Source organism: Tamandua tetradactyla, chromosome 5, assembly GCF_023851605.1.
Source record: "Tamandua tetradactyla isolate mTamTet1 chromosome 5, mTamTet1.pri, whole genome shotgun sequence".
In the NCBI taxonomy this organism is placed as follows: domain Eukaryota; kingdom Metazoa; phylum Chordata; class Mammalia; order Pilosa; family Myrmecophagidae; genus Tamandua; species Tamandua tetradactyla.
Window position 1 is genome coordinate 57,329,643 of NC_135331.1, and position 27,563 is coordinate 57,357,205.

At 39.1% G+C, this 27,563-nt stretch overlaps 1 long non-coding RNA gene across 1 annotated transcript; it reads left to right on the forward strand.

Moving 5' to 3' along the window:
- Nucleotides 1-3,418: 3,418 nt before the first annotated feature.
- LOC143682453 (uncharacterized) lies at nt 3,419-27,563 on the forward strand. The gene is made up of 4 exons (XR_013175139.1): nt 3,419-3,553; nt 18,502-18,609; nt 26,791-26,918; nt 27,432-27,563. It is a non-coding gene; the product is annotated as an uncharacterized LOC143682453 (long non-coding RNA).

Below are 27,563 nucleotides of genomic sequence, written 5' to 3' on the forward strand. Positions count from 1 at the left end.
ATTGCAGCTGTCTGGGACAAAGGTTTTCAGGCTGTAGGTCACAGAGTGGAGTTCCAAGTAATGTAAGGAAACAGTCTCCTAGGGATAGAGCTTATTAGAGTTTCTGTATTAATTTCACAACTTTTCTTTATGTTTGAAGCTATTTCAAACTGAAACATTTTTTAAAAAGAAATAGGTGAAATTAATTTCATGAATATTCATGATACCTAAGATAGTCAAACTATTATCATTGTCTCATGTAACCAATGTAATAAAATTTATGAGATATCTATCTTTTTTCTTTCTAACCAAGTCTTCAAAATCTCCATGTGTGTTTTACACTCACAGCACATTTCAGTTTGGACTAGTTAAATTTAAAGTGTTTAATCATATGTAGTTCTTGGATATTGGATTAGCTCGTGTAGCTTTAAATGGTTATATAAGCACGTTAGATGACAGACATAAAATAGCATGCATAAGAGAAAAAATAAAAAACAAACAACAAGAAAAGAATAATAAAAAAGAAAACATTTAAAAATGCATAAAACTCTGCTCAAGGCAACTAGATCCTTCTGGATTGAAAAATACATATCATATGCACTATGAGTCCTGAGTGAGTGTGTAGGTGTGGAGCAAAGGAGGGAATTTGGTAGGTACGATGATTTAACAGACACACAGTAGATCCTCAGAAAGTGCAGAATTTACATTTGAGTTCATTTAAAAGATCCTGAAATGTGGATCTTGTGCATTTGCTGTGGTGTGAATTTGAAGCAGCCCAAGTACAGGATCAGTTCCTTGGATTGTGAGTAAGCCTGTCAGACCGCCCTTGCCTGTATTGCTCTACTTACCTTATAGGATTAATGCTTACTAAGAACCTGAAGGAGTTACTTAAGTTTTTATTTATGTTTGTAGTATCTTATGAGAGAAATCACATGCTCTAATGGAATATACAGACTGGGATTCGTGACATGACATGTCAAACTTTTGAGGGTTTGAAAGACTAGATTCACCTGTCTGAGACCCTTTACACAAAGAAATGTTATGCCACATTCATTAGAAGTTTCATCAGAGCATACTGCATATTTTCTTTCTTTTCCAGATATAATGCTACCTTAAGGATATTATTAACATCGTTGTTTAATGAGCCAGATAGAAAATTCTTACTCCTAGTTTAATAAATTACTGCTTTTAAAAACTTTCCAATTTAAAGGACCATGAAGGAGGAATGAAGGGCCTCTACCTGAGGTTAAATACTCTTTCGTCAGATCCATTGTCTCTCAGTCATCCAAGGCCAGAGTATTTCTAGACTGTTCTCAAGGATTATCCAGACTCATGCCCTACCTCTCTCTCTTGGGTGGTGGTAAGTATGTGGGTGGCTGTTTTATTATTAGTTTCGACGTCTATTTTTCTTAGAAGTCTTTCCCTTCTGGGTTGTTGCCTCTACTATGTGCTCCAGTAGTAGGAAGTACCTTCTACTTCCCCTATCATAGTATTTGTGACATTTACTTATGTATGTCTTAAATATTTCATAATTAAAATTTTTTTTTAAAAGAAAGAGAGGCCTACAACCTTTCTGATCTCTTTTCCTTAATACAACATTTTAAAATCTCAGCACTATTGCCATTTGGGGTCAGATAATTCTTTGTTGTGTGGACTGTCCTATGTATAATGAGATTCCTGACCTCTACTGGCTAGATGTCAGAATCTTGTGGTTGTTCTTTCATTTCTATTCCCATAGTCATACCTATTTTGAGCTCTCATCATTTCTCTCCTTGACTCCACATTAGTTCCTGAACTAATCCATGTGTTCTAGTTTGCTAGGTGCTGGAATGCAATATACCGGAAATGGAATGGCTTTTATAAGGGGGAATTTAATAAGTTGCTAGTTTACAGTTCTAAGGCTGTGAAAATGCCCCAATTAAAGCAAGTCTATAAAAGTGTCCAAATAGGCACCAACAAGAAATAATCCTTCACTCAAAAAAGGCCAATGAAGTTCAGAGTTTCTTTCTCAATGGAAAGGCATGTGGCGTACACGGCGAGGCCTGCTAGCTCTCTACAGACTTCTCCTTTCGTGAAGCTCCTCCCTGGACATGTTCCTTCTTCATCTCCAGAGGTCACTGGTGGCATGGGCCCTCTGCTTCATGGTTCTCATCATTCTGTTGTCATTCTCTGCTCTCTCAGAATCTCAAAACTTTTCCAAAATGCTTCTTTTTAAAAAGGATTCTATTAATCAAGACCCACCTGGAATGGGTGGAGTCACATCTCTCTCTATTCAAAAGTTCATATCCACAATTGGGTGAGTCCCACCTAACCTAACCAAGTTTCCAACGTACATTATTGAACAGTTGCTCCCACAAGGTTGATTAGGATTAAAACATGGCTTTTCTAGGGTACATAAATCCTTTCAAACCAGCACAGCATGTGTCTATCACTTTCCTTCCTAATATATTCTCCACATTGCCATAACAAGAATAATACCTGCACAGCTGTACGATAATACTGCGAACTATTGATGTACCCTTTGGATGATTGTGTGGTATGCGAGTATACAATACATAGCAATAAAATTGCATTAAGAAAACAGGGTGAAGTTTTAAAAAAATCATATTATTTAGGTTTGCTAAAGTTGCTGAAATGCAACATACCAGAAATGGATTAGCTTTTTCTTTTGTTTTATTTTTTGGCATGGGCAGGCTCCGGGAATCGAACCCAGATCTCCAGCTCAGCAGGCGAGGATTCTTGCCACTGAGTCACTGTTGCACCACCTTAGCCACTGGTGCACTGCCCTGGATTAGGTTTTACAAAGGGGATTTATTATGCTACAATTTACAGTTCTAAGGCCATGAAAATGTCCAAATTGAGGCATCAACAAGAAGATACCTTCACTCAAGAAAGGCTGATTGCATCCAGGTTCTTCTGTCACGGGGAAAAATACATGGCAACGTCTGCTGGCCTTCTCTTCTGGGTTCTGGTTTAAATGGCTCTCTCAGCTCCTGTTTCTAGTGGCTTTTTCTCTAGGCATCTGTGGCTCCTCACTTAGTTTCTCCAGGGCACACTCTGGGTTTCATCTCTTAGCTTACATCTCCAAACATCTGTGTCTTGGTTTCACCTCTCTGCTGTCTATGTTGACTCTCTAAACATCCATGATTTCTTCTTAAGGTCTTCCTCTTAAAAGTCTTTAGTAAGTGGATCAAGACCCGCCTTGAATGGGTGGGATCACAGCTCCATCTAATCAAAAGATCACCTGACCACCCATAATTGGGTGGGTCAGATCTCCATGGAAACAACATAATCAAAATATCCCACCCACATTTGGGTGGTTTGCATTTCCATGGAAACAACCTAATCATAATGTCCCACTTCACAATAGGTCTGTCCTCACAAGGTTGGATTAAAAGAGCATGGCTTTTCTGGGGAACATAATAGCTTCAAACCAGCACAAATATCAATAATTTATTTAGTATCTACTATGTGTCATGCAAGTGTTGAGTGTGTCATTTGTCAACTCTAGTCTGAGATGAAGAAAATTGAGAAACAGAGAAGTTAAGTGACTTCCCTCCAAATTACAGTGCTAGTGAGTAAAAGACAAGATTTAATTTCAGATCTTTTTAACTGAAAAGCCTGGACTCTTTCTGTCATCAGACTGCCTAAAACATAACATCTTCCTGTAAACTTCCAGTGGCTCCCCCATGAATGCTTCATGTACTCTTCAAGGTCATGAATGATCTGTCCATTCCTTTCTGGCATCCTTTCCCACTAAATATTTCCATGTACCCTGCATTCTAATCTCTCTGGACTGACTATTTTTCCAAACTTGCCATGCACATTCATGTTTATATGCCTGTGTCTATGCTGTTGTCTTTACCTGGAATACACTTTCCATCTCTTTTTCTTCTCTAAAATTCTATTCCCCTTCAACACTTTGCTCAAATGCCCTTTTTTTTTTCCCAGTGAAACTTCTACTGATATGTGAAATGCTGAGGATGCAATGTTTCTTCTTCTATACTTCCATAGCACATCGTTCATTATATATGGCTTTCAGATCATTCTATTTATTGAATAGTTATCCATCTCTTTGACTTTTTTTTGGGGGGGGGGTGCATGGTCTGGGAATCGAACCCGGGTCTCCCACATGAAAGGCAATTTTCTACCACTGAACCACCCATGCACCCCTCCTCAACAGTTTTGAAAATACCTGGAAGGCAAGGATTACTTCTTATTTATATTCTTTCTATTCCAAAAAAAATTAAGACAGCTACAGGCTTCCGCTTTTTAGCTCTGAATTTCCAAGGACACACATCATAGGATTTTCTAGAACCTATTAAAAAACACTCAACAAAACTTGACTGAGTATATGGGTAAATGAATGATTGAATACATGACAAAAATTATAATATTTTTAATGATTATAATATAATAAATGTACATTAGAGAAAGTTTGGAAGATATAGGGGAAAATAAGTAATTCATAATATGACCAAAGAGATAGCCATATTCCCATCAAATAGATTTTGGTAAATATACTTCAGGTTGGTTGATGTCACACAAATGACTTGGAAAAACACTAATAGTAATAATTTGGTATAGGTTGGGCCTCATATGCAGAAGGTCCACAGTTACACAGATACTGTCCTCTTACCATCTTGCAGAGAGGTGTACTTGTGTGAGGTGAGGCTGACGTATTAAAAAAATGAATAGGTATTTTTATGTATAGGCATAAAATTTTAAAAGTACAAAACAATATATATCTTGACATTCAACCACCTAGTTCCTTTCCTAGAGGCAACCATTGCTATCCATCAACTTGGCAGATTTTAAAAGATGGTTGTTCTAAATAATACTTATCTGGAAAATATAATTTTTATACTTTACTCTTATGCCTTGGACAAAGGCTACTATAAAAAATCAAATATCTAAATGATAACCTTGATTTACTAGCATACCAGCAAATTGATTTTATGAACTAACCAGTATTTTTAAACAATTAAATGAATAGTCTTGAGGTTGTAGTAAACATGCTGTATTTTTATATATTGTGGTGGTTTCTGTGTCTTCAGTGTTTTACAGTAGGGCTGCTTGAGAAAAATCATACAAACATATAATTGTGTTCCTGTAAAATTGCCTCCAAATCCTTTCTTTATTTTTAAAATCAATTCTCTCTCATAAGTGGCTATTTCAAACCTAAATTCCTCAAATCTCTGACCCTGTCACTTTCTTCCTTACCGTCAGCAGATGACCTTGCCTCCTACCTCACAGAGGAAAAGTAATCATCATCAAGGTTTTCACATTTAACAAGCTTTTATCCCCCTCACCTCCCATTATCTCATAGGAACACTAATAGTATATTTTTTACAGAAGGAGATGACCAATGTATGGATCTGTGCTCATAGGCAGAGCTAAGTTAAGTTATGGAAAGAACAGATTGAAAATTTGTGATGAGAAGATATGATTGGGCCCAGAGCAGGAGAAAAACGGTACCATGTGGATGCTTGTTAAAGGATTCCTTCTGCAGAGGAGATTCTTAATAATTAGGTGGTCAAGATGACCCTTCCCCTGGCATCTAAATGCTTGTTCAATAGGCTCATTAAAAAGTTCCATATGGTAGTAGGGAAGGAGATTAGGTATAGGTTCAACATTAGCTTCCCCAACCAATGCTTACTTTGTTACTTCCACTCCTGAGTGCCTAACATATCTGTAAAAGCAACCAGGTCTGAGCCCCTGATCCAGCCCCCATTCCTGGAAAATCAGCCAGATGTTTAGTGCCAGGTTTATTACATAGGCCTCCTTAAGTCATGGAGGGGACAGCAATTTTTTCTCACTATAATATATATTTATTGTGGATATAGGTTAACTTTGCCTGCCTGTCCAATTTTTACCTGACTATCCATAGATTTTTAGCTTATTCACTGTTATCTGTGGTAGCCTGAAGCTGTCTGTACCCACGAAAAACATGTTCTTAAATTTAATCCATTCCTGTGGGTGTGAACCCATTGTAAGTAGGAACTTTTGATGAGGTCACTTCACTTAAGGTGCAGCTCACCTCAATCAGGATGGGTCTTAATATTACTAATGGAGTCCTTTATAAGTGGAGTAAAATTCAGGCAGACAGAGAGAAAGGTACAGGAAGCAAGAAGTTAGAGCAATGGAACCTGGAAGAGAAGGAAGAGACCAGGAGATGCCACCATGTGCATTGTCATGTGACAGAGGAGCCAAGATCACCAGCAGCCAGCCTCAGAACACCATTCTTCAGGAAGAAAGCATCATCTTGATGATGCGTTGATTGAGACTTTCTTTTAGCCTCAAACTGTAAGTTAATAAATTCCCATTGTTTAGGCCAACCCATTTCATAGTATTTGCTTGAGCAGCCTAGGAAAGTAAAATAGATTTTTGTACCAGAGAGGGGTGCTGCTATTGCAAATACCAAAATTGTAGAAATGGCTTTGGGATTGGGTAATGGTAGAGGATGGAAGAATTGTGAGGCATTTGATAGAAAAGGCCTAGATTGCTTTGAAGAGACTGTTGGTGGAAGCATGGATACTAAAGGTACTTCCAATGAGGCCTTAGAAGAAAATGATGAATGCAGCACTGGAAATTGGAGGGAAGGCAATCCTTGTTTAAAGTGGCAGATGATTTGGTTAACTTGAGTTCTGATGTTGGAAGGAAGGCAGAACGCAAGAGTGATGAATTTGGATATTTAGCTGAGGAAATTTCCAAACTAAGTGTGCAAAGTTCAGCTTGGTTTCTCTTGTAGCGTATAGTAAAATGCAAGAGGAAAGGAATAAGCTGAGAACTGAACTCCTGGGCACAAAGAAACCAGAAATTGATGGTTTGGAAAATTCTGAGCTTCCAGAAAGTGAGTCCCCAAAGAATAGCACTCCAGCTGAGGGTTTAATTGAACATGGAACCAGTCAGCAATTGCCATGGAAATCAGGTTTGGGAATCAGTTAGCCAGGGAGGATCTGTGGAAAGCTCTTTTTGATGGTTTGGACTCCTGTGAATTACAAGCAAAACCAACAAGTTCTTTGCATAATATTTTGAGTGGACCCACTGCCAGCCAGTGGGACAGAGAAGGGACAAATTGAAGGAAAATCACTTCAAAGGCAGAACTGTGGAAGCTGAGGTCTGAACCAGCATCTTCTTGGGCCAAGAGAGTAGATCCACCTATGTGTATGGAGAGGTTAAGTCTGCCCCAACACTAGGAGAAGGCAGGCCTTCCACCCTGTTGTTCAGGAAGAGTGCTGCCACCTCAGTGCTCTAACAATGTGGAGCCAGTATTCCAGTTATTTGCAGAGAGCCTGACTGCCATCTCAATGTCTGGAGAGGGTGAAGCCTTCACTCCAGTGTTTGAGGAGAACACAGCTGCTGTGTAAGCACTTGGAAGGGGTGAGGCTGCTACTTCATCAGGCCTAAAGAACAGAAATTGTTCCAGATCACTCTCAGATCTTAAAATCTAATGGAGTATGCCCTGCTGTGTTTCGGAATTGTTTAGGACCAGAACCCCTGTTTTCTTTCCAATTTATCCCTATGGGAATGGGAATGTGTGTCCCATGCCTATCCCTCCATGGTATATTGGAAGCAGATAACTTATTCTCTAGGTTCCACAGGTCTACAGACAATGAATAATTGTACCCCAGGCCAGGCCACACCCATAACTGATTTTTTTTTAAAAATTTTATTGATAAATCTTATCATACAAACATTCCATATATGGTGTACAGTCAATGGTTCATAATATCATCATTATAGCTGTGTATTTATCACCATGATCATTTTTTAGAATATTTGCATCACTCCGAAAACGGAAATAAAGAAAAAGAAAAAAACTCATATATACTGTTCTAGTTTGCTAGCTGCTGGGATGCAATATACCAGGAATGGAATGGCTTTTTAAAAGGGGAATTTAATAAGTTGCTACTTTACTGTTCTAAGGCCAAGAAAATGTCCCAGTTAGAACAAGTCAATAGAAATGTCCAATCAAAGGTATCCAGGGAAAGATACCTTGGTTCAAGAAGACTGATGAAGTTCAGGGTTTCTCTCTCAACTGAGAAGGCACATGGTGAACAGGGTCACAGTTTCTCTCTCAGCTGGAAGGGCACATAGTGAGCACAGCGTTATTTGCCAGCTTTCTCTCCTGGCTTCCAGTTTCATGACGCTCCCTGGGAGGCATTTTCCTTATTCATCTCCAAAGGTAGCTGGCTTGTGGGCTCCATGCTTCTCGTGGCTATGTTGTTCTGCTTTGCTCTCTCTGAATCTCCCATTCTCCAAAATGTCTCCTCTTTTATAGGACTCCAGTAAACCAATCAAGACCCACCCAAATGGGTGTAGACATGTCATCACCTAATCCAGCTTAACAACCACTCTTGATGAAATCACATCTCCAGGATGATCTGATTACAGTTTCAAACATACAATGCTAAATAGGGATTAGAAGAAGTGGCTGTCTTTACAAAATGGGATTAGGATTAAAACATGGCTTTTCTAGGGTCCATACATCATTTCAAACCAGCAAACATACCATACCCCTTACCCTTCCCTCTCATTGACCACTAGGATTTCCATCTACCCAATTTATTTCAACCTTTGTCCCCCCTATTATTTGTTTATTTTTTAATCCATATGTTCTAGTTTGCTAGCTGCCGGAATGCAATATACCAAAAATGGAATGGCTTTTAACAAGGGGAATTTAATAAGTTGCAAGGTTACAGTTCTAAGGCCGAGAAAATGTCCCAATTAAAACAAGTCTATAGAAATGTCCAATCAAAGGCATCCAGGGAAAGATACCTTGGTTCAAGAAGGCCGATGAAGTTCAGGGTTTCTCTCTCAAGTGAGAAGGCACTTGGCGAACACAGTCAGGGCTTCTCTCTCAGCTGGAAGGGCACATGGTGAACACAGCGTCATCTGCTAGCTTTCTCTCCTGGCTTTCTATTTCATGAAGCTCCCCAGGAGGTGTCTTCCTTCTTCATCTCCAAAGGTCGCTGGCTGGTGGACTCTCTGCTTCGTAGTGTTGCTCTCTCTGAATCTCTCTGAATCTCATTCTTCTTTTATAGGACTTCAGAAACTAATCAAGACCCACTCAAACGGGTGGAGACATGTCATCCCCTAATCCAGTGTAACAACCACTCTTGACTAAATCACATCATCCAGGGAGATAATCTCATTACAGTTTCAAACATACAGTATTGAATAGAGATTATTCTACCTTTATGAAATGGGATTTATATTAAAACATGGCTTTTCTTAGGGGGCATACTTCCTTTCAAACCAGCACACCATATTTTTTACTCATCTCTCCATACCCTAGATAAAAGGAGCATCAGACACAAGGCCCACAATTGATTCTGAGCAGACTTTGTACTAAGCATTGTTTCTGAAAGGACTTAAGCTTTTGGGATGTTGTGATGGCATGAATGTATTTTGCATGTAGAAATTATTTGTCTTTTGGGGTCCAGAGGGAGGAGTCTGGTGGTTTGGAGCAGTGTGTACCCCAGAAAAACATGTTCTTAAATTTAATACATTCCTGAGATGTGAACTCATTTTAAGTAGTATTTTTGATGCGGTTACTTCATTTAAGGGACAGGACTCCTGAGATAAACTGAGATTTGGCATCATGGGATAGAGAAAGCCTTCTTGACCAAAAGGGGGAAGAGAAATGAAACAAGATAGTTTCAGTGGCTGACAGATTTCAGATAGAGTTGAGAGGTTATCCTGGAGTTATTCTTGTGTATTGTATAGATATCCCTTTTTAGTTTATGGTGTATTGGAGTGGCTGGAGGGAAGTACCTGAATCTGTTGAGCTGTGTTTTAGTCGCCTTGACTCTTGAAGACAACTGTATAACTATATAGCTTTTACAATGTGACCATATGATTGTGAAAACCTTGTGTCTGATGCTCTTTTTATCCAAGATATGGACAAATGAGTAAAAAAAGAAAAAAATTATAAAGAAAAGCAAATAATAGTGGGAGATAAAAGGTAAAAATTGGGTAGATTGAAATACTGTGGATCAATGAGAGGGTGGGGTGTATGGGTTGTATAAGTCTTTCTTTTTTCTTTTTATTTCTTTTTCTGGAATGATCCAAATGTTCTAAAAATGATCATGGTGATGAATACACAACTATGTGATGATATTGTGAGCCATTGATTGTATACCATATATGGACTATATGTGTGTGAAGATTTCTCAATAAAAATATTTAAAAAAAAATACCAGCTGTTGAACACCACTTTTTAAAGTTGCAATGCTATCAATCTGGGTGCAGTAAATTTAATTCTTCCATGGCTGCAATTATACGTAAGTTCAAGAAACAATGGATGTAAGGCAGGAGTGGTGTTTTTCAAAATAAACCTAAGAGCCATACTCAAGATTTTTGCTTCCTGTCCTGGCAACTTTTAACTCTCTTGGTCTAGCATTTTTCTTTTCCAAGGGAGAAATGATTCCATCAGTAGACACAAAAAGTAGCTACATTGAATAGGAGGTTGAGACTAACACCTGATCATTTTGGACTTCTCATGCCTCACGAACAAGGAACAGAAGAAGGTGATTTATTGGCTGGGTGTTTAATTCTGATTTTATATGGGGACTTAGGGTTTGTACCACACATTGAAGGCAAGAATACAAATATTTGGAACCTAGGTCATCCTATGCCTTTTACTATCACGTCCAGTAGTAAAAGCCAATGGAAAAATCTCAGAAACATACATGTCAGGGTCATGAAGGAGTCAGACCTCTTAGGAAGGAAGGTTTGGGTCATTCCATCAGGTAAATGATTCCAACCATTGGTGCTTCTGACAGGGGCAAGGAAAGCATGGAATGAGGAGGTAAGTCACCAACCTCAGCGTCAGCCTCATGGCCTGCAGTTATCTTACTTTCTTCCTTGCCATGTTCTTTTCTCCCCTGCCCTGGTCATTCAGCATTTAACTTCATAATTTAGTCCATAGATTCCAAGATATCAATACTGAATTGTGACTCAACCAGAATAGGAATGAAAACTACCCAAAGATAAATGCAGTTATTGATGAGATTCTGTGTCCTGTTCAGGGACAGAATGGATTTAACTTCTTTTGTTCAAGGGATAATTGCATTATGAGAAGTGGAAACATTTTGGTGCAATTGCTGTGGTTTGAAAATTCAAGTTTGGGAAGAAGGGTGAATGGATGCTGTGTAGCCAAAAGGATTGAGAGTGGCAGATATGACCAATTGGCTCATTCCACATCATCCCAATCACATTGTAGCATGTCTTTCTGGGCTTTGGAATCTGGAAAGCTAAAGACTATAATTTCCAGACTCTTGAAGTGTAGCTAGGGTTACTCATGCTTTCTGAAAAACAGTTACACCCCTGCCAGAATAGGCAGTCAGAAGGCAGCATCAGGAGGCAGGGACCATGCAGTTCTTTTGGCAAGCACTGTTGTGGAGGCTTTTGTTTTTCCCCCTACAGCTGTTGGAGAGGTTCTGGTGACCACATTCTAGAGTGTTGGGATTCAGTTACCAGGGACATCATATCTGCTGGAAAGGTCACATATATGGTTGGTCACTTCACCTGGCAGTGTTATCAGTGGTTGTAAAATGTCCAAGCTTGGTTCCTTAGCCTTCTCAGGCATCCTGTCAGTTTAACCAATACTCTATAATAAATCCCTTTCTACTTAGGCTTGTGAGACTATACACTGTTGTCTAAAAATAGGACATTAACTAAAATGTTTCTAAACTAGTCAATGGCAAAAATAATGGGATTCCCTAATTTGTGGGGGAAAGTCAAATGTTTAGGAATCAGACATATTAACCACATCATCTCCCATTTATACCTTGACCACTGAAATTTGGCACCTATCTCTTCTGCCACTGCTTTTGTTAAGGTCACTAAAATTTCCCTGATGTAACCTCTTAGCAGCATTTGACTCTGTTCCCTCCTAATATTTAATCCCCCAAAATCTCCCTTCTTTTGTCTTCATTCCTTCCTTCCTCTCTGTTCCTCTCAATATTCTTTGAGGAACCCCTTTCTCTGCTGCTGATCCTTTATATATGAATGTTCCTCAATGTTCTACACTGAATTTGCTTCTCTTCTTACTCTACATTTTAGTCAACAGTTGTTTTAGAGTTTCTCTACTCCTATAGCTATAATTAATATCTATACAATATTGCTTTCCAAACTTATAAGAGAATTACCTATCTTGAGCACCAACTGCATTCTGAATATCTTTACTTCAACGTCTTATAAACATTTTAAACATAGCACAGACCAAGCAAAACTCACCTGCTTCCTCCTCTCACCTTCCTCAAAATCTCCCAAACTAGCAAATTACTGGTTTTAGTTCCAAGATACAGGAATCCAATATACCAGAAAGAGCACGGCTTTTAAAAAGGGGAATTTATTAAGTTGCAAGTTTAAATTTTCTAAGGCCATAAAAATGCCTAAATTAAAGCAAGGCTATAGAAATGTCTACTTTATGTCATCCAGGGGAAGATACCTTGATTCAAGAAGGCCAATGACATTTAGGGTTTCTCTGTCAACTGGAAAGGCACACAGCGAATATGGCGACATCTGCTACCTTTCTCTCTAGGCTTCTTGTTTCATGAAGCTCCCCCAGGGGCATTTTCCTTCTTCATCTCCAAAGGCTGCGTGGGCTCTGGTTGCTCTTGTAGCTCTAAAGCTTTTTCCAAAATGGTTCCCTCTTGAAGGGCTCCAGTAAGCAACCCCCATCTTGAATGGGGTAGAGATACATCTGTATGGAAACCATCTAATCAAAAGCTACCACCCACAATTGGGTGGGTCACATCTCCATGGGCACAATCAAACAGCTTCTACTGGGGGCGGTGCGAGGGTAGTTCGGTGGTAGAATTCTTGCCTGCCATGCAGAAGACCCAGGCTCGATTCCTGGCCCATGCAGTCCCCTACCAAAACAAACAAACAAACAAAAAAATTCCACAAATGGTGCCATAATAACAGGATAGTCACACAGAAAAAGAAGGCAATGTGACCACTACCATACAGGTATAAATATATATATAAAAAAAGCTCCCACCCAGCAATACTGAATGAGAACTAAAGAACTTGGCTTTGACTTTTCTGGGGTACACAGCAGATTCAAACAGGCACACTACTCTTCTACTGTATTCCCTACCTCGGGGAATGGCACCAATGTCCATAAAGTTGCTCAGGCCAGAAACTGTGCATGAACACCGACTCTTCTTTTGCTCAGCCAACCAGTCTTAAAGTCTCACCATTTCTACTTTTTAAATATTTCTTAAGTCACCTCTACTTTCTTAGTCTCAGATACCATTATCTCCAGTCTAGTTTACTGCAAAAGCCTCCAATCTCCCTGCCTCCAATCTTGCCTCCCCTAATTCATTCTTCACTCTGAAGAAAGACTAATAAATCTAAACCATATGTCAGATCATGCCTTTTCCTGTCCATGGAATAACATCTAATCCCTTTTTCAAGGTTTGGACCTATGCCAGTTTGAACACGTCATTGTACCCCAGAAAAGCCATGTCATTCAATCCCATTAATATTGCTGGGTGGGAGTTTTTTTTATTGTTTCCATGGAGATGTGGCCACCCAATTGTGGGTGGTAACCTTTTTTTTTCAACTTTTTAATATGTTATATAGTATAACATATATACAAAGCAATAGTTTTCAAAATACTTTTCAAAAAGTGGTTACAGGATAGATCCCAGAGTTTGTCATGGGCTACTGTTCTAGTTTGCTAGCTGCCAGAGTGCAATATACCAGAAACAGAATGGCTTTTAAAAAGGGAAATTTAATAAATTGCTAATTTAAAGTTCTAAGGCTGAGAAAATCCCAATTAAATCAAGTCTACAGACCTGTCCAATCTAAGGCATCCAGGGAAAGATACCTTGATTCAAGAAGGCCGATGAAGTTCAGGGTCTCTCTCTCAAGTGAGAAGGCACATGGCGAACCCAGTCAGAGTTTCTCTCTCATCTAGAAAGGCACATGGTGAACACGGTCAGGGTTCCCCTCTCATCTGGAAGGACACGTGGAGAACATGGCATCATCTGCTAGCTTCTTCTCCTGGCTTCCTGTTTCATGAAGCTCCCCAGGAGACATTTTCCTTCTTCATCTCCAAAGGTCGCTGGCTGGTGGACTCTGCTTCTCGTGGCTATGTTGTTCTGCTCTGCTCTCTCTGAATCTCCTTTCTCCACAATGTTTCCTCTTTTATAGGACTCCAGAAATTTATCAAGACCCACCCAAACGGGTGGAGACATGTTGTCACCTAATCCAGCTTAACAACCACTCTTGATTAAATCCATCTCCAGGGAGATGATCTGTTACACTTTCAAACATACAGTATTGAATAGGGATTATTCTACCTTTATGAAATGGAATTTAGATTAAAACATGCCTTTTCTAGAGGACATACATCCTTTCAAAACAGCACAGCTACCATACAATCCTCTCATATTTTTCCTTCTAACTGCTCCAGGATATAGGAGGCTAGAGTGGGTGGTAATCTTTTGATTAGGTAGTGTGGTAGTTAGATTCAGTTGTCAACTTGGCCAGGTGAAGGCACCTAGTTTTGTTGCTGTGGACATGAGCCAATGGCATGTGAACCTCATCTGTTGCTGATAACATTTGCAGTCGGCTAGAAGGCATGCCTGCTGCAATGAATGACGTTTGACTTAATTGGCTGGTGCTTAAATGAGAGAGCTCAATGTAGCACAGCCCAAGCAGCTTGGCATACCTCATCTCAACACTTGCAGCTCAGCCCAGGCCTTTGGAGATGCAGAAAGGAATCACCCTGGGGAAAGTTGTTGGAACCCAGAGACCTGGAGAGAAGGCCAGCAGAGATTACCTTGAGCCTTCCCATGTAAGAAAGAACTTCAGATGGAAGTTAGCTGCCTTTCCTCTGAAGAACTAATGAAATAAATCCCCTTTCATTAAAAGCCAATCTGTCTCTGGTGTGTTGCATTCCGGCAACTAACAAACTAGAACAGGTAGTTTCCATATAGATATGTCTCCACTCATTCAAGGTGGGGTTGCTTACTGGAGCCCTTTAAGAGGGAACCATTTTGAAAAAAAAAAAGCAGAGACCTTCAGAGCAGAAGGAAAACAGTCCTGCAGTAAGCCTTATGAGATGAGAGAAAGCTAGCAGACATCACCATGTGCCCTCCCAGCTGAGAAAGAAACCCCGAATATCATCAGCCTTCTTGAACCAAGGTATCTTTCCTTCAATGCCTTAATTTGGACATTTTCACGGCCTTAGAACTGTGAATTTGCAACTTAATAAATTTCCTTTTTAAAAGCTGTTCCATTTCTGGTATATTACATTCTGGCATCTTATGAACTAAAACAGGGCCCTTCATGGATTGACTTCTCTAGCATCACTTATGATACTTCCTAGCTCCCTCTTCAACACATTTTATGTCCAGCTTCTCTAAGGTCCTAGAATATGCCATATTCCCTTTGGTCTGTGAAATAAAAGGCAACTACTATTTGAAAGTTATTAGTTTCGGCGTCTATTTTTCTTAGAAGTCTTTCCTTTCTGGGTTGTTGCCCCTACTATGTGCTCCAATAGTAGGAAGTACCTTCTACTTCCCCTATCATAGTATTTGTGACATGCACTTACTGGGCTACTGATTTAATTTTCTATCTTGTCCTAAAAATCTTAGCAAGAGCTTCATCAATTTTGTTCATAGTTAATGGTCCCATTTCCTAGAATTGTACTATTTATTCAATTATTTCTGAAATAAATGAATAGTTGAGATAATGAATAGGGTTGTATATAATACAGGGGTGACAAATAATTGTTCATTAATTGCTGCCTAGTGACCTTAATTTTCAAGGATATTAGCTAAAACGAAACAGAGTTGTACAGATCTAATCAATGTTAAGCCTTTTACCCTACATCAGTGATACCAGTAGTGTATTTCTTTATACCATTAACATCTTTAAAAAAAGTTTTATTGAGGTGCAACTTACAATAAAATGTACAAATCTTAAGTTTGACCGAGTTTTACATGTTGCTTTTCACACCTGTATAACCACTACACTGATCAATATGTGGAACTTTTCCAGCACTCCAGCAGAATTCCTGAACCCTTCTTTCAGGCAGTATCACCTTAAAGGTAATATCCACTCTGACCTTTATCAATTTTGAACATCTTATAATGGAATCATAAATTATGCATTTTGTAATGCTTGGCTTCTTTTAATCAACACCATGTTGGTAATATTGGTTTTTCTTCATTGCTATATTTATTTCATTCTACTGTTGGAGGACATTGGGGTTGTTTCAAGTTTTGTCTATTATTAATAAAGAAATTATAAATATCCTTGTACGTGTCTTTTGGTGGACTTAAGCACTGATATCTTTTGGGTTTATATTCAGAGAGGGTTTGCTGCCTCAAAGGATACATATATATTTAGCTTAAGTATATAAATTTCCAAGTATTTTACCAAAGTAATTTTAATTCATACTCTTATTAGTAATACATAGAGTTCCTGTTGTTCTATAATCTCAATATCACTTCATTTTGTCCTTTTCCAATTTATAGAAATGTATACTATCATCTGAGGTGAAAATTGAAATTACAAACTACTGTGACACTGTAAAAGCATTCAAATAGGTTTTCTGAGGCTGGTCACTTTTCAGGGATAAAACAATAAGAATGGCTAACAATAAAATGCTAGGCACTTTATGTAAGCTACTTACTTCATCATCTCTACAACTCTAGAAAGTAGGGACTATTACCCACATTTTATGGTTGAGGAATTTAAGGCATAGAGAGACATATCATTAAATCATAGACTTCAAGAGCTGGCTGAAAGTGTCCTTATGGATCACTTAATACAATTCCTCATTGTGAGCCATCTTGGAAATGAATCTTCCAGGCCCAGTCAAGCCTTCAGATAACCACGGCTTGGCCAACAGCTGACTGCAACCTCATGAGATATCCTGAGCCAGAACCATCCAACTGAATCACTCCCAGATTCCTGACTCTTAAACTGTGTTAGATAATGTTTGTTGTTTTAAGCTGGCAAGTTTTGGAGTAATTTGTTATACAACAATAGGTAACTAATACAGGCTTCTCTCAGGGCCTTCGCAGAGGCCTAAACGTGTAAGAGGCTGTGAAATTTCACAAGCTTTATGAAAAATTGTCCTCAGTCTATGTTAATGGCCAAGTCTGCCAGATTGCGTGGCAGAGACAGCTAGTTTAGCACCAAAATCTGTTCTCTGTGTCTTCCACAGCAGCTCTAGCAGGATGATTGATGCCTGTCCAATTAGGAATCACATTTCCCAGTAAGTCTCTTTTGCAGCTAGGTGTTTCATCTGACTAAGCTCCTGCTAATAACATGTGAGTGGAGTAAGTATGTACCACTTCTGGACTGTGCTTTCAAGAGCCTGGATATCGTGTTCCTTTCCTCCTCTCCATTGGCTGGGATGGTGACAGGCAGAGTAACACGCAAGCCACATACTGAAGATGGTAGAACCTCCATCAGGCTAAGTGAATGACCTCACGGAACCTCCATGCCTCCAGGCTGGAAAACCTACCCTGACATATTTTGTTGGGGAGAAATATGCTCTTATTGTGTTGGGTGTGGTTATCTTTTAAGGTCTATATGTTAAAATTGTTTAGCCTACCCTAACTCTTTAAACTTTAGATAACTTTTGTTCACCCAGGGAGGCTTGAAGTTATTTATTGCTATTTATATATTTTAGTATGTAAATTTGCAAACTTATACATAAGTAGAGGAAATCATATAATCAAGCCTCATGCACCTATCCCTTAGCTTCAGATTTTATCAGTATATGACCATTCCCTATTTCATCCATCTTCCCTTTTCTTTCTGTGTCCTGCTGGATTATTTTAAGGCAAATCTCAGAATTTCAGAGATCATGTCATGTCAGTGGAGATGTTTTAAATGCTGTGGAAGAAAACTCCTCCATGTTACCTAGAACCCATTCCTTTTGTGAAATATCGCTGTGAAAAAGGCCAATTCTCATCACTTGGCAACATATGGTGATGACAGTGAGAGATGTAAGGTTAAGCTCCCCTGCCAGTGTGAAAGCCACAACTTATTTCCAGAACATACCCAGAATCTACCTTCACCTCATTCAAGCTGCAAGCTTGGAGCTTATGAAGGGACCTGGCAGTGCCAGGCAGACTGAGCATATAGAGTGGCCAGCATAGAAAACTACATGGAATGGTAGGTAGAGTCAAAATTTGAAGCCAGATGACCTGGGTTTAAATTTCTAAATCTGGCTCAGCTACTTACAGGTTGCATGCCCTTCAACAATTTACTTATCAGACTGTCATGTTTTCTCATCTATAAAATGGAAATAATATGTGTTCTATCTGCCTCACTGGACTGATATGAGAATAAAACCAGCTAAGAGTTTTTTTAATGATCAATTTTATGATTATCAGTTCCTAATGTGAAAGTAAGTTTAAGCTAAGTTTTTAATTCTTATTTAAGTATTTTCATTTCATCTACAGTACTATATATGGTTACTTAGTCTACAGGGATCTATTAAAATCTGTGTTATTGATGGGAGTAATTTTTCAGGTAGGTTATGGATATGAATCAGCACCACCATCCATGAAAGGGAAAATGACTCTGCAGTTTGTATGTATCTGAACATCTTTCATCTGAGAAAAATTGGCCAGCACCACGGTGAGCTCCTGGAGGGGAAAGGGAATATAGAATCTGACTTGAATTTTTCCCTAAGTAGCTTAGCTTTTCACCCTCATCGATGCCCAGATTTTGACACAGACAGTTCTGGATAGTCTGGGATGTAGAGAGGGAGTCTCTATATTCTATATTCTCAGATTTTTATAACTTCCCTTATACATCAAAATTTCCCTTTCTGGATTACTGAGCTCAATGCCACTGGGACACAGTGTTGGTCAAGATGGGAGGTGCCAGGAAATGAGGCTGAGCAGGTTGCCCAGCCTTGCTGTGAGCTCTCTGAGCTTGCTAGGCCTGCTCAGCAACTTCTGAACTCACAATTGGGCTTCCTCAGCCTTCATCCTAATCTCTGACCTTGCCTCTTACTCTCTTTTATTTCTCTATCATCGTTCATCATTTACAACAATTATTAGTGTAGTCACAGAGCTATTTTTTATAAAGAAAGTTTATAATAACTAAAGCAAATAATAAGTAACAATTTTTTTCTCTTCTAGTAAATCTGTATGGAGTATTTCTCCTCTATGATTTCTGTTTTTTAAATACATTATAAGCACCTGGTAAGTTAGAACCTTAAAATATATATATATGCATATATATATTTTAAGAAGATTTTAGATCTATAAGAAAGTGGCAAAGAGTACAGAGAGCTCCTGCATATCTTACACCCTATTTCCCTTTTTCTCAATATCTGACATCTCTAAATTAAAAATTTTGTCCATGATTTTATCATATCAAGAATATTATATGGGCATGGAGGGCAAATTCTGGGATGGGGAAGGGGCATGCTGGAGAGGATTTTCCCATTTCAGTATTTCAGTGCTGAAACAAGGCCATCTACTTGCAAAGGCAGCTCTAGCCAGCTCCAAACTGCTCTGGAGAGGGGATGAGGGAGGGACCAGGAAGGAACCAGGGGCTTCTTTTATGGCTCCCCAAAGCTGTGCTTTTTTGACCTGCCCAGCAAATGCAGTTCTTCAGCTGTCCTCACACTTAGCTGAGGAGGGCTCGCGTCTCTAAGTCTCTTCTGCTGCTCTCATCTGGGGTGGGCTGGAACAAGGACCCTTCTCAGAGCCAGGTCCCTGGTGATCCAAAGTAGCTTATCAAAATTGTGATTAGCAATTGGCCTGCACAAACCCCAGATCTTGGAGAAGTGGATTTCTGTGTCCCTTCCTGACACCAGCAAGCTTAGCCAGGGATGGGCCCCACGCGGCCTGCTGCAAGTGTGGGGGCCTGGACAACAGTAACCACAGCATGCAGAAATAGCAATTTACTGGCTGCCAATAATACCAAAACACCGTAACTAGGTCAACAGCACACAACTTGTTTAAAGGTGGAGGATACCAGAGCCTCTAAAGCCCATCAGACACAAGGCATGTGGTCACCTTTAACCAGAGGTCTCAGGAGCCAGTCCGATGCAGTATCAGCTGAGAATCCAAACCACTAGTGGAAGGCACACACCATGGTGAGGCAGCGAGGGCAGTGCTGTCTCTTGCACCCCACTGATGGTGAAAGAGGACCTAAATATAGGACTTGTTCTGGATAAGCAAAATCCTTTCCACCTGCCCTTATTTCTTGGGAGGAAGATCAAACAATCTAAATATCGACTGAAGATGTCTGATTTCTGCAGGACTCAGGTAGAGAAGATGGCATTGATAGATTAAATGACTACAGAAAATGCCTGCTTCTCAGACAAAATTTCTTTAAGGAAACAAACCATTCTGAGTTTGTATAAATCCAAGTGTCCTTGAACCCCCAAAAGAGACTTACCCCCATGTTAATTTCTTATTACTTGCAAACAAACAACAGTGAGTAAACCTTCTGAGGAAAAATAATTATTCATTATCCCCTTTCAAAGTACCCAGATGGGGTGTGAAAAGAGTTCTTAAAGAGTATAAAAAGCACTGAATTAAGGAAAAGATTGATAATTTGGACTATTTAATGTTATGAGTTTCTATTCATCAAATAACACTATGAAGAGAAGGAAAAGACAAGCCATGTAATGGCCAAAGGAATTTTTTTTTTAACTTTGTTTATTGTATAGTATAACATATGTACAAAGCAAAGAAATAAAAAAGCAATAGCTTTTAAAGCACTTTTCAAAAAGTGGTTACAGGACAGATCCAGAGTTTGTCATGGGCTACCATATGATCCTCTCATATTTTTCCTTCTAGTTGCTCCAGAATATAGGAGGCTAGAGGGCTTAAATACTTTTTTATTATCACAATTGACTTTTTTTCCCCTTCTTTTTTTTGTGAACAATAACATATATACAAAAAAAAGCTATAAATTTCCAAGCAGAGCACCACAATTAGTTGTAGAACATATTTCAGACTTTGACATGGGTTACAATTTCACAATTTTAGGTTTTTACTTCTAGCTGCTCTAAAATACCAGAGACTAAAAGAGATATCAATTTAATGATTCAGCATTCATATTCATTTGTTAAGTCCTAATCTTCTATGTGTAATTCCACCATCACCTTTGATCTTTCCATCCTTCTCTTTAGGGGTGTTTGGGCTATGGCAGTTCTAAATTTTTTATATTGGAAGTGTCTGTCACTAATATGGGGTAGGAAGATGGAACTATCTGATGTTCTGGAGAGGCTGGGCTAGGTTTCAGGACTTATGGGACCCATCTGGAGGTTGTAGGTTTCTGGCAAGTTACTCTAGTACCTGGAACCCTTGTGGAATCTTGTATATTGCCTTAGGTGTTCTTTAGGATTGGCTAGAATGGTCCCGGTTGGGGGTTGGCAGGGTATGATAGGTAGCAAGGTCTAACTGAAGCTTGTATAAGAGCAACCTCCAGAGGTGCTTACGCGACACTATTTGAACTCTCTCTGCCACTGATACTTTATTAATTATACTTCTTTTCCCCCATTTGGTCAGGATGTAATTGTTGATTCCACAATGCCAGGTCTGGATTCATCCCTGGGAGTCCTCTCCCACATCTCCAGGGAGACTTTCACCCCTGGATGTCATGTCCCATGTAGGGAATGGCCAAAGATATTTGCAAATATATAACTGGTGTGCTGGTTTGAAACTGTTATGTACCCCAGAAAAGCCATGGTCTTTTAATCTTAATTCAATCATGTGGAGGCAGACCTGCCATTTAGGGTAGGACCTTTAAATTAGATTATGTTCATGGAGTTGTGAACCCACTCATTCTAGGTGGGTCTTAAGTAGTTTACTGGAGTTCTTAAAGAAGCTCACTGAGAGAGAAAGAACACAGAACTCATTTAGAGAGCAGATAGACACAGCTGTTTGGAGATGCTTGGAGAGCCAACATAGTAAGCCACTGGAATCAGATACTGAAAGCAACAATATCCGGGAGCAAAGGACAAGGAAATGTCAGCCATATGCCTTCTGAGCTGACAGAAAGACCCTGGACATTATCAGGTGAAGGTATACTCTTGTTAATGCCTTAATTTGGACATTTCCATGGCCTTAGAACTGTAAATGTGTAATCTAATAAATCCCCTTTATAAAAGCCAAAGAAAAAGAATATTATATGAAACTAAAAAGGAATATCTCTATAATGTGTAAGAATAACCTCCAGAATGACTTCTCAATTCTATTTGAAATCTCTCAGCCACTGAAACTTTATTTTGTTGCATTTATTTTCCCTCTTTGGTTAAGAAGACATTCTCAATCCCATGGTGCCAGGGCCAGGCTCATCCCTGGGAGTCATGTCCCATGTAACAAGAAGATAGTGAGTTTTTTTTTGCAGCATTGGCTTAGAGAGAGACCACATCTGAGCAACAAAAGAGGTTTTCTGGTGGTGACCCTTAGGCGTAATTGTAAGTAGGCTTAGCTTCTCCTGTTCAGGAGTAAGCTTCATAATGGTAGGCCCCAAGATTGAGGGCTTAAGGTAGTTGTTTTCTGTGTGTGTGGTTTTTTTTTTCAGGGTGGGGGTGGGGTGCATGGGCTGAGAATTGAGGTAGTCTTTTAAAACATGAATTCCCAGGCCACATAAAAGTTTAAATGGTTAACTTTTGAAATTCGACTGTCTTAGAAATGAAGGCCAGGACTGCGCACATGGTAAGGGAGCCTCTTGACTCCCAGTAAATAATAGTGCTTTTCTATGAGCAAAGAGATGTCTCAGAATACAGAGATAGATACCACAAGACACCAAGCTCTATTATACAAGCAGGGGTTGATTCACTCAGAATTGTCTTTCCTTCTGATTTTAAGACTCTTGACTTTCTTTTTAAATGCAATTTTATCAAATATATTCACACGATCCTTTTTTGTTTGTTTTTTCTTTTATTAATTTTTTAAAAAATGTAACAATGAACAAGCACAAACATCCTTAACATATGATCATTCCATTCTGCATATATAATCAGTAATTCACAATATCATCACATAGTTGCATTCATCATCATGATCATTTCTTAGAACATTTGCATCAATTCAGAAAAAGAAATAAAAAGACAGAAAAAAAACCAGAAAAAATGCATACATACCATACCCCTTACCCATCCCTTTCATTGATCGCTAGCATTTCAATCTAAATTTATTTTAACATTTGTTCCCCCTATTATTTATTTTTATTCCGTATGTTTTACTCATCTGCTGATAAGGTAGATAAAAGGAACATCAGACACAAGGTTTTCACAATCACACAGTTACATTGATTCACATGATTCTTGACTCTTGTTTTCAATAAAAAAAAAAAGAACAGAGCCTTTACAAATATCATAGTAAGACTGTAAGTTCTGTGATTTCATACGTACTGAGAAACTAGGTCAAAAGCGAGTTTTCAGTTAGAGTCTTAAAATTGAATTGAAAAAGAAAACTGTATAAGGTCAGCATCTGAAGAGAAATGCTTGAAGTTCTTCTAATGGTGACTGTCTTGTGAGGATGTCTTAGGACCTTAGGAAATCCAAAGTAAAGAGAAATTTCCTTCTCTTTAATGGTATCTTTAAAAAGATTCCATCATCCATGTCTGGGAAACATTGATATAACTCCTCTGAAAGTCATTTTTAGAACTATCTTTCAAATTTTCATATATTTTTACTCTTGGATTCATGATGTTTTCGTCTTCTGGCTGCCAAAGCAAATAACATGCTTAGACAATGGGAATTTATTAGCTCATTGTTTTGAAGCTAGAAAAAAAGTCTAAATTAAGGTGTCATCAAGGTGATGCTTTCTTCTCGAAGACTGTGATCCTGAGGCTGGCTGCCATTGGTCTGAAACAAACAAAAAGCTGCAAATGGGGAAAGAGAAGCTAATTTCAACTAGTATGAGGATGGCAATAAGTTCAGCACAATATATTCAAGTAAAGCTAAGCCCCACAGTCATTGGTTTGTGAGATGTCTTATTAAAAACCTGACCTTTGAGCAATTTCAGATGCAGATTTTGAGAATTCTTTCAAAAGGGGAAGTAGTTGTTCCTGGGCAAACTGGTATGTGACAAGAACACTGTGATACTTGGAGGAGATTCAGTGAATCCTGGATAATATAAGAAGTGAAATCCACTTAAGAAAAGAGTTACTTAAGAGTTTCCACTACTTCTTTAGTAAAAAGACATTGGAATATGACACCAGAATGCCTCTGCACAGTGTTGTTATAGGTACTGAGCAGAGCTAGTGGACCCAAACTTATGGGTGCCGTCAGTTGCCCATAATGAGGCGCTCAGGTGGACAGCGTCCCTGGCAGTATGGTGTCTGAGTGTTCTCCCTTGGGTGTGCCAATTGTTACAGTGTACCTGGGCAAGAAGTGATGTTTATCATGGTGACTCTGGCCCCACCAGGAAGGAGCACTTTGTATGTAGTACAGTCTGTTCCAGAAGGCAAGGAAGTATGTAATACATTATAGAAGCATTTTCATATAATGTATCATTTTTTAAAAGTTTCTGTGCATATTAGTGGTTCTCTAACATTACTGTGCACCTGAACCACCTGGAGTGCTTATTGAAACATGGATTGCTGGGCCCACCCCGAGTTTCTGATAAGGTAGGTCTGGAGTGGGGCCTGAGAATTTGCAAAAACTTCTGTTATCTGGAACATGCATGAAGTGAATTTCTTATTCCTTATAATACTGCAGAATTTAAGATGTTAGTGTCAAGGGACTTGGAAAGTACAGTGCTCATTATAACTGACCGTACTTCCTTTCCTGCGTCAAAGGTTTCTGGAACCACTCTTATCCCCTGGCGCATGTCCTCTCCATCCATCTCCCAACACCCACCTCCATATCAGAATCTAAAATGGGTGCTTTTTCTCTCGACTCTAATTTTTCTTGACACTTTTTTCTTTGTTATTAATTTCTTTCTTCTCTTTCCTCTATTCACTGATATGTATAAACAAATAGAGACTATTACATGGCAGAAGAAAATTGAGCCATTGTTTTAGGGTTTCAAAGAAAGGGGCAATCAAGAAAGATCCCTGGTGTAATTGAAATGTAGGCTTGACCCTGAAGGTAGGGTGGTATTTGGCGAGTCCGACAGGAGACAGCATATATTTCAAAGGCAGCATCTTGGGCAAAAGCTTGGATAGACAGGACTGAGAGAGGAGTGGAACCTGGGGAGTACTAAGAGGAAGGTTAAATAGGTAGGGTGGAGCTCAAAAACAAGGCAGAGTTCAGAGCTGATTTAGTAAGACATGGAAACGCACTGAAGGTCTTATAGTGATTAAAGGCCCATTTTGGTAAGATTAGCTAGTGATGGAGTGTGTGGGATGGCTTGACAGAGGAGACCACACAGCAGGCTGTTCTGCAAAACCAAACCCACACAAGCCAACACTAGGCTCCTCCTCCTCCTTTTTAAATTTTTAACCTTTTTTTTTTTAATTGTGAAATATAACATATATACAAAAAAAGTGATAAATTTCAAAGCACATTTGAAAAGTAGTTTAATTTCACAGTATGGCATGGGTTACAGTTGCACAATTTCAGGTGATTTCTTTTAGGTGCTCTAAGACACTGGAGGCTGAAAAAAAAATACCACTATAATGACTCATTAGTCATACTTATTTGTTAAATCCTATCTTCTCTGAGACATCTCCTCCTTCTTCTTTCATCCTTCTCCCATTCTTTAAGGATATTTGGGCAATGGTCATTCTAACTTATTCATGTTGAAAAGGAGTGTCAACATTATAGGGTAGAGGGATGCAACTGGTGTTCTTGGAGAGACTGGTAACCCTGGATTTCAGGGCTTATCTGGCCTAGGAACAAACAGGAGGTTTTAGGTTTCTGAAAAATAAATTTAGTGACTGAAACTTTTTATAGAGTCTCAGATAGAGCTCAAGGTATTCTTTGGGGTTTACAGGAATACCGTTGGTTGGGGCTTGGCATATCATGGCAATTAGCAATATTACTAGCTGAAGCTTGCATAAGAGTAGCCTCCAGAATAGCCTCTCAACTCTGTTTGAAATCTTTTAACCACTGATGCATTATTTTGTTACATTTCTTTTCTCCCTTTTGGCCAGGAAAGCATTGTCGATCCCACGGTACCAGGGCCAGGCTCATCCACAGGAGTCATGTCTCACATTGCTGGGGAGACTTACATCCCTGGACGTCATGTCCCACGTACGGGGGCAGGGAATGATTTTTCTTGCAGTGCTGGGTTTAGAATGAGAGAGACCATATCTGAGCAACAAAAGAGGTTCTCTGGAAGCAACTCTTAGGCATTATTATGGGTAGGCATAGCTTCTTTAGTACAGTTATAAGTTTCATAAGAGCAAACCTCAAGATCAAGAGCTTGTCAGTGGGGGGACAAAGGCTAAAATAAATTGGATAGATGGAAATACTAGAGGTCCATGAAGAGGGGGTAAGGGATACAGTATGTATGAATTTTTTCTTTTTTATTTTCTGGAGTGATGTCGGCTCCTTCTTATAAACCTAAAATGTGTCTAATCAACTGTCTAAGACATACCTAAATATTACATCAGTGTGTCTGGTCAAGCTGAGTGATAACGTTTCTGCTTACCTTCTTATATTTAAACTTTCTAAAAATCACTTTCACTTACAGCTTTTCATGCAATTGTTCAAGCTGATATGTATGGTACCTGTGTGTGTATGTGTGTATTTGTTGATGTTGTTGTTTTACCAAAGGTCTTACCTTTTCAAGTTTTAAACTCTACACTATTACATTTGGTTATTATTTCCAAACTAGCCTTTAATTTCCTTGTACCACTTAACTTTCTAATTCTTCCAAACTTTTCTTTTCTTAGGTCAATAACTTCTGCTCCTTGAAACTATGAAAGTCAGCAGTACCCCATACAGGAACCATTTAAAAAGTTGGAAAAGGGATCTGACTTTGGGTAGAGGTATGAATGGAGCCGATTTGGATAGAACTAAGGTAAATCAGAATACAGGGTAAAGGATGATATCGTCAATATTTTAAAACTTCGACTTCTGTGTGAGACCAAAGGGAGAGGTGTTTACTTGGTGAAAAATTTATATTTCAGGTAGTGCATTTCCTAATTTAATTTGTATGGTCAGTTTAGGTGAACATCCTAAACTGAATCTTGAATATGACATGAGGCTTTGTTGGTTTGTCCAGGTTAGTATGATGCCCCGATATATCCCCAGGTAATCTGGGCAGTAAATAGAGAAGTATGTGCAAGGTCCCCTTGGGGCACTGGGGGGGGGGGGGGGGGGAGGAGGAAATATTCAACTTGCCCTTTGGAGAATTTCTAATATTCTCACAAGAAGTGGAGACAACCAAATCAATAGGCCGAACCCTTGATCTTGGGGTTTGCCCTTATTAAACTTATTCTGCAAAGGATATGCTAAGCCTACTTAAAATTAGGCCTAAGAGTCACCCCTACAGAACCTTTTTTATTGCTCAGATGTGGTCTCTCTTTCTAAGCTGATATGACAAGTGAACTCACTGCTCCCCCGCCCCCCTTACTACGTGGGATATCTCTCTGGCAAGTGCAACAGAAATCCCAGGATGAGCCAGGACCTGGCATCAAGGGATTGAGAAAATCTTCTTGATCAA